Here is a 6,960-nt window from a genome sequence, read left to right as displayed (position 1 = left end):
ATTGTGTCCTTACATGACTTAGCGAAAAAAGTATTGAAGAACATGCTAGATCTCTCAAGCAACTACCCCAACAAACCCCTAGATTAAGATTACAAAGTCACATTAGAGATTGAGATTCAAACTGGGCAAAGACAGCTTCAACACAATCTTTGGTTAAGGTGATTGGTTAAGTTGATCAACCGCCCTAAGCGACTGCTCCATTCTCTTGCAGAATTCCAAGTCTAAAATTCAGATTTTTGATCACCCATCCTCGATCTAATTTTGGGTGAATCCAAGTCTAAACTATGTTCTTAGAACTCCAGGCAGGTCACTTAAACAACAAATCTTAGAAGGGAGAAATTTAGATCTACATCATCTTCTTTTATAAGTTCCACCATTGATCAGATATAAAAACCATCCTTCTTGGTGTGATCTAATCGAGATCAGATGGAAGGAAATAAATTCATCCAAACCACCACAACAAAACTAGAGGAGGAATAACTACTCTCTAATAAGACAAAATTCATTATATTAGGAGAGTGGTTAAACTTACCCCTTTTTAGATCCAAAAGTCAAAGAGAGTTTGGAAGATTCTCCACGAAAATAGGTTCCCTTCCACCAACCACGTGTTCTTTGCCTCCACTTCCACTCAGTCCACGGCAATAGGTCGTTGAATGCTTTAAATACGGTGCCAGGGGCAAAATAAGGTTTTTCAGCGGAAATTTTCAATCGACCTTCAGGGTTGGTAGTTGCTTGGCCAATCAACCGCCTTAAGAAACCACTCCTAGTACTTTTCAATACTTGGGCAGTTTGCACTTCCTGTTGATCCCTAGCACCACTACAACCTTAAACAATATGTGGAGGACTCTTACCTCGCTTATGGGCATCTTCCAACTCAACCTTTCTCGCACTGGATATCCATCTAGGTTTCGACTGGATCTTCTTTCGGTTCCTAGTAAGGTAGGTTTTGCATCAACAATATCCAGATCTATGTGTTATGGAACCAAAACATGGTCTTCAATCTAGATGGCCCACAACTCTTTCCTGCTAGAGCTTTGAGTACTCGGACCTACAATTTAGGTTTCAGGTTATGAATATGGGGGTTATTGCAAGTCCTAAGTTAAATTTGTTTTGTATTTTGATCATTAAAAAATACCTATAATAGTTTCATTAGAATTTTGATCATATATGTTTTAGCTTAAGAGTAACGATTTTTGACCTTGAACTTAGGTCCTTTAAAATATACCCTAGTTTAATCAGAGTTTTGATTCTAAAACACCCTAATTAAGTCGTATTAGAATTTTGATTTTAAGTAAATCAACAATTATTTACATAAAAATTTTCAAATAAAAATATAAGATGTAATAAATGACTTAGTTTGTTTTTATGTTAAAAATAATGATAAAAACAATTAGTCATTTATTTTACTAAATGATTACAACAAAACAAATAAAAAATAATATAACGAAGTGGACTCATTGGATCAAAATGACTTAGGGTCAAAATTAGGACTTGGATCAAAGTTAAGATGAGGGTCAATATTAGGATTAGATCCATTTTTAAGTTAGGGTTAAAGTTCCAAATTAGGGTACTGGACAAAATCATTACCAATATTAGGGTCAAATAAAGGTCAGGATAAGCCAAAACCAAAATCATTATCAAGGTCAGAATCAAATCAAAATTGTGGCCAAAATCAGGGTCAAAATTAGAGTTAGAAATCAGGTATGAATTGGGCTCGGCTTCCCATGACCCTAACTCAGGGCCAAAATATTTTGCCCTACAACCCCTTTGGGCCAAAATCTTGAGTCCACACCCTATTTAGGCTTGGGGAGGGAGAGGGCGGGTCAAACTTGTACAGTTGCATTTCTAAAAGTTTGTCAAATCCAACCGAACCCGATCCAAGCTGGCATTTTACTAGTACCGCCTGTTCGAATAAATGGTTTGAATGTCTGGTAATCTGTGTAACGGTACTAACATGACAAGTCCTCCACTTCCATCTCTTCTCAAACCTTATCAAATATCCTCCAATGAAAATCCCATCACCACAACTGTAAGAATTCCTGCCGATGTCTTCTTAGCCCAGAAATCAAACCAGAATCTCCAAGAAACCCAACAATTACACGCCCAATTGATAGTTTCTGGACTTCTCAATCGCCACCCAACCGCCACCGTAAAGCTCATCGAGTCCTATGCTCTACTACCTCTCATCCCCTATGCCTTATCTGTTTTCAAATCCATTAATTCACCAAATACCTTTATATACAACAACATGATTAGATGTTTAACACTGGGTAAGTACCCATTTGATTCAGTTATCCTCTACCATGGAATGTTATCAGATGGCGTGGTTCCTGATAATCATACTTATACATTTGTTCTGAAGGCCTGTTCTAAGACTAGTTCGCTTTTTGAAGGTAGACAAGTGCATTGTCAGATAGTCAAGGCTGGACTAAAACCATCACCTGAAACTACTCATATTCACAGCTCTCTGATTCACATGTACGCGATTGCGAATGATCTGTGTTCGGCAGAGGGGGTTCTACTAGAATTCTCTGACTCTAATCGGAATGAGAATACGCTTGTCATGAATTCAATGGTAACTGGGTACATGAGACATGGTTGCGTGGAGAATGCCAGACAGGTGTTCGAGAGAATATCTGTGAAGGATGATGCTTCTTGGAGTGCGATGATATCAGGGTTTGTGCAGAATGGTATGCATGGGGAGGCTTTGGGTGTCTTTTGGCAGATGGTTTTGTCTGATACTCTACCAAATGAGTCAGCACTGGTTAGCTCGCTATCTGCCTGTGCACAGTTGGGAGCATTGGACCAAGGGAGATGGATACACGAGTATGTCAAAGGGTCTGGAATCAAGCTTAGTGTCAGGTTATGTACTGCTCTGGTTGACATGTATGCCAAGTGTGGGAGCATTGATTGTGGTTACAAAGTCTTCAAGAAGATGCCCAGAAGAGATGTAGTTGCATGGGGAGTCATGATTTCAGGTTTCGCCATGCATGGGAGAGCTGAAGAATGTTTCAAGCTTTTTGACAAGATGCTTGCTGAGGGTATCTATCCAAATGCCATCATCTTTGTTGCCATGTTGTCAGCTTGCTCCCATGCTGGATGTGTGGAAGCTGGTTGTCACTATTTTGATCGGCTGTCAAGAGAATTTGGGATCAAACCTTCGATTGAGCATTATGGATGCATGGCAGATCTGTTAGGACGAGCTGGGTTGTTGGCAGAAGCTGAAGAAGTGATTGTATCGATGCCGGAGAAGCCGAATGCAATTATATGGGGTGCATTGCTGGGTGCTTGTAGAACACATAAGGACTTGAGGAGAGGGGAACGTGTGTTCAGGCAATTGATTGAGCTGGAACCAATGTCGGGTGACCGTTTTAAGCTGGCTGGACACATGTTTGCTGCCACTGGGGAGGACAAGGATGCAATGAAGGTGAGGAAGTTGATCAAAGAGAAAGAACTACATACCACACTAGGGTGTAGTTTCATCGAAATAGATGGGAGGATGCATGAGTTTATGGCCGGCGATATCAACCACTGTGAGGCAAGACAGATATATTCGATGTTGGAGGAGTTGAAAAACAGAATTGAGAATGTTAGATTCATTTCAAGCAGGGTAGGAGTGGTGGATTTGGAGGAGGAGATAGGGGAGGCAGATTGAGATTGGGTAGACACTGTGAGAGGTTGGCCATAGCTGATGGTTTTCTAAGTATCAAGGCAAATACTCTCTGTGACAAGGATGATAAGAACTTGAGGGTAGATGGTTTCTCAGTTGGGCATCAAATTTATATCTGAAGAAGTTCAAAAGGGAAACCTGTCTTTCGAGATAGAAATTGATTCCATGTGTTCATCAGTGGTGGGTATTCATCCAAGGATACTGGCACTGGCAGGTAATGCCAGTCTTAACGTTTAATGTCCTATATCTTTCCTAACAACTGGTAGAAATTGGACATATGTGAAATATTAATTACAAGAATTATTTTCTGGTACACCAAGTAATGGTACCGTGTTTCATAGTCTCCTACTACCAAAGCAGCTTCTTCTTCTGGTCTTCAATGGGGCCAACAACGTATGAGGCAATCTGCAAGATCTCCTTCACTTTAAACTTCTGCTACTTAGTTAAGGATAAGACTTATCCAAAATTAAAATTCAAACATAGATTGCCCCTGGATAATTTGAATTCAAAAATTGAAATTCAAATGAAGATTGCCTCTGGATAATTCTTATCGTTAACACTACTGACATCTAGGTATGGAATATTTCCATCTGAAGGCAACTATGAACAGAAAGGAAGAGATATCCGGTTCCTGAAGAAGCAACTCCTCTTTAGTTTGCATCCAGTTCTCGAGGAAGCAACTTCCCCTTTAATCTTCTTCATTATCACTGTCTTCAGACATGAGGTCTCTGGTAAGGTCTCTCTTCCTCTTCTCCTCGGCATTTAATTGTTTCCTTAATTTTCATGGTCTGCATATGCTGTGAACGCTTCAGTTCATTGTCATCATAGGGTTTTCTTTTTAGATTTTTGATATGTATGAATGGCTATCTTGTATTTTTGTCTCTACAATATATTTACTCTTGCTTGTTCGTGCATTAAGTTGGATTTTTTCTTCTTCTTTTTTCTTGCCATGAAGGATCTAAATAATTCTAGTTTTGGCTTCACCAATATTAATACCCCCTCCCCCCAACCCAGAAAAGGGATTTGCTTTGGGTTTGTGAACTTATGGTGTGGGAAAATTCTTAATTGTCAAATTATTATTTGTCATTTTATACTTTACTTTATTACTTTATTTTCTATAATCATGCATATGAGCTTGCAATATGGAAAAATTGCCATTTCTTTCAATTTGGGTGCAATTTATATTGGTTCAGGATTTGAGATAGTTTCTTATTGTTCTTCACTTATCATAGTTAACTTTGGCCTCTGATCACTTGCGGTTCAGTTTGATCAACCCCTTTTCTCATGTGGTGTGAGTTGAATATCCATATTGCTGGTTTCTGATTCTGAACAAGTTCCAGTGGGCTTTGATTATATTGAGCCTGCTAGTTACAGGCCAAAGGGTTATTGAACAAACTCTGCTCTCTTGTATGCAGATCGAAAATGTTGAGATGGAGATTGCTAGTGATGCAAATACTACTCCTTGAACCAACCCAAATCCGACTAGGTGACTAGACCAAAAGAATCTGGCCTAATTTATGTCATGGGTCTAGTCGAATTAAGATAGAGTGGATGAATTGGAGAGCTGTGTTTGGGATCTTATGTGATCAACGAATTCTCTTAAAACTTTAAAGGAAATTTCTATAGGACCGTCAGACGACCAATTATGATGTATGATGTAGAGTGTTGAGATGTTAAGAAGCATCATATAGATAAACTCAATGTTGCTTAAATGAGGATGCTAAGATGGATGGGTGGCAAAAGTAGAAAGGATAAGGTAAGGGGTGATCATATTAGAATTGATTAGGAATAGTTGATAAATGACAAAGTCGATTGGGTAGCATGCAAACCTTCAACAAAGGCCTTTAAAAGCCTTTGTGCAGATAAACGATTTAATATAGATTGAAGGAATTAGAAGAACTAGGAGCAAACCTAAGATAACCTTAAAAGAAGTAGTGGGAAGGGATATGCATAGCTTAGGCCTTGTATCTAGTACGGGCTTAGATAGAGTAGACTGGAAGGCAAGGATCCATGTAGCCGATTGCATTTAGTTGGGAAAAGGCTTTTGGTTGTTGTTGTTGTTGTATCATTTGGGGAAAATATATGATTAAGTTTAGTTTTCTATTAGAAGTTAGTTATATAGGATATCTGGTTTCTAAGTCCTGTAGTTTTGCTTAATTGAGTTAGTGTCCTGGGTAAAGAGTGAGTCTTATTTTAGGAATCTTTATGTAGATACATACATACATATATATATATATATATATATATATATATATATATATATATATATATATATATATATATATGATGTAACCCCTCATTGTTAGATAGATGGAATAGAATAAATTGAGTTTCTACTTTGGGAGCATGTGTGGCTATGGGCGTATTTGTGGGTACTCCTCCTTGTTCCCCACCCTCCTCTCCCCATTCTCTTATCTGTTCTTCTATGCCCCTCGCAACTCTAGACTTTTGCTAGGTTGTACCTACTTCTAACTGGAGTAAATATAGAGTTGGAGCGCTATTATTTTCTTTGGAGCCCTATTCTTTGCTTCTCCTTAGAAAATTGAAGTCCTATTGACAACAAGGCTTAAGGGGAGAAAACCTTGCTTCCCTATTAATAACTAACACAGGAGGAGGAGCTAGAGATGCTTTGAACAGAATTTCGAGCTTCACTTTTTTTTTTTCTTCTTGGTAGAGATCCCTTCCCCTAATCAATATGCTCATTCATTGATCAAACGAAGGTTTAACTTGGTGGATTCCAATTGTGCTCCAGAAAGGATCATCTTAGCATGTTCGAAAGAGTAAGAACCACCATCTGGAAGAAGAGCAACGCTTGACAATCTCTAAGGTTTGCACATCCTATGATCATCTAATCTGAAAGAAGAGCAACATTTTTTTTTTGGGTAGAGATCCCTTCGCCTAGTCAATATGCTCATTCATTGATCAAAGGAAGTTTTAACTTGGTGGATTCCAATTGTGCTCTAGAGAGGATCATCTTAGCATGTTTGATAGAGTAAGAACCACCATCTGGAAGAAGAGCAACACTTGAAGATCTCTAAGGTTTGCACATCCTATGATCTATCTAATTTTTAATGTAAATGTGTTCTTCAATTAATAGTTTTGTGACGGAATAAGAAACCCGAACTGAACTCCTTTCATTGTGCATTTGGGTTTCATGATGTGTTCTATCTCTTCCCAAGGTGGAGATATGTTTACAGCTTTCCAGGGTGTAGAAGAGATGTTTCCATTTATAAGGTGAAAATCCATTTTTATCTATGTGACTTTGTGATCTTGTATTCTTTAGGAAAAAG

General features: G+C 38.5%; 1 pseudogene; it reads left to right on the top strand.

Moving 5' to 3' along the window:
- The first annotated feature begins 1,851 nt into the window (after window positions 1-1,851).
- LOC149015819 (pentatricopeptide repeat-containing protein At5g56310 pseudogene) lies at window positions 1,852-5,778 on the top strand (annotated as a pseudogene).
- The last annotated feature ends 1,182 nt before the right edge of the window (window positions 5,779-6,960 follow it).

The sequence above is a fragment of the Hakea prostrata genome, chromosome 5 (assembly GCF_041222555.1).
Source record: "Hakea prostrata isolate BN-2017 chromosome 5, UWA_Hpros_2, whole genome shotgun sequence".
Taxonomy (NCBI): domain Eukaryota; kingdom Viridiplantae; phylum Streptophyta; class Magnoliopsida; order Proteales; family Proteaceae; genus Hakea; species Hakea prostrata.
The sequence above is the reverse complement of the archived record's forward strand: the minus strand, read 5'-3'. Positions and strand labels throughout refer to the sequence as shown.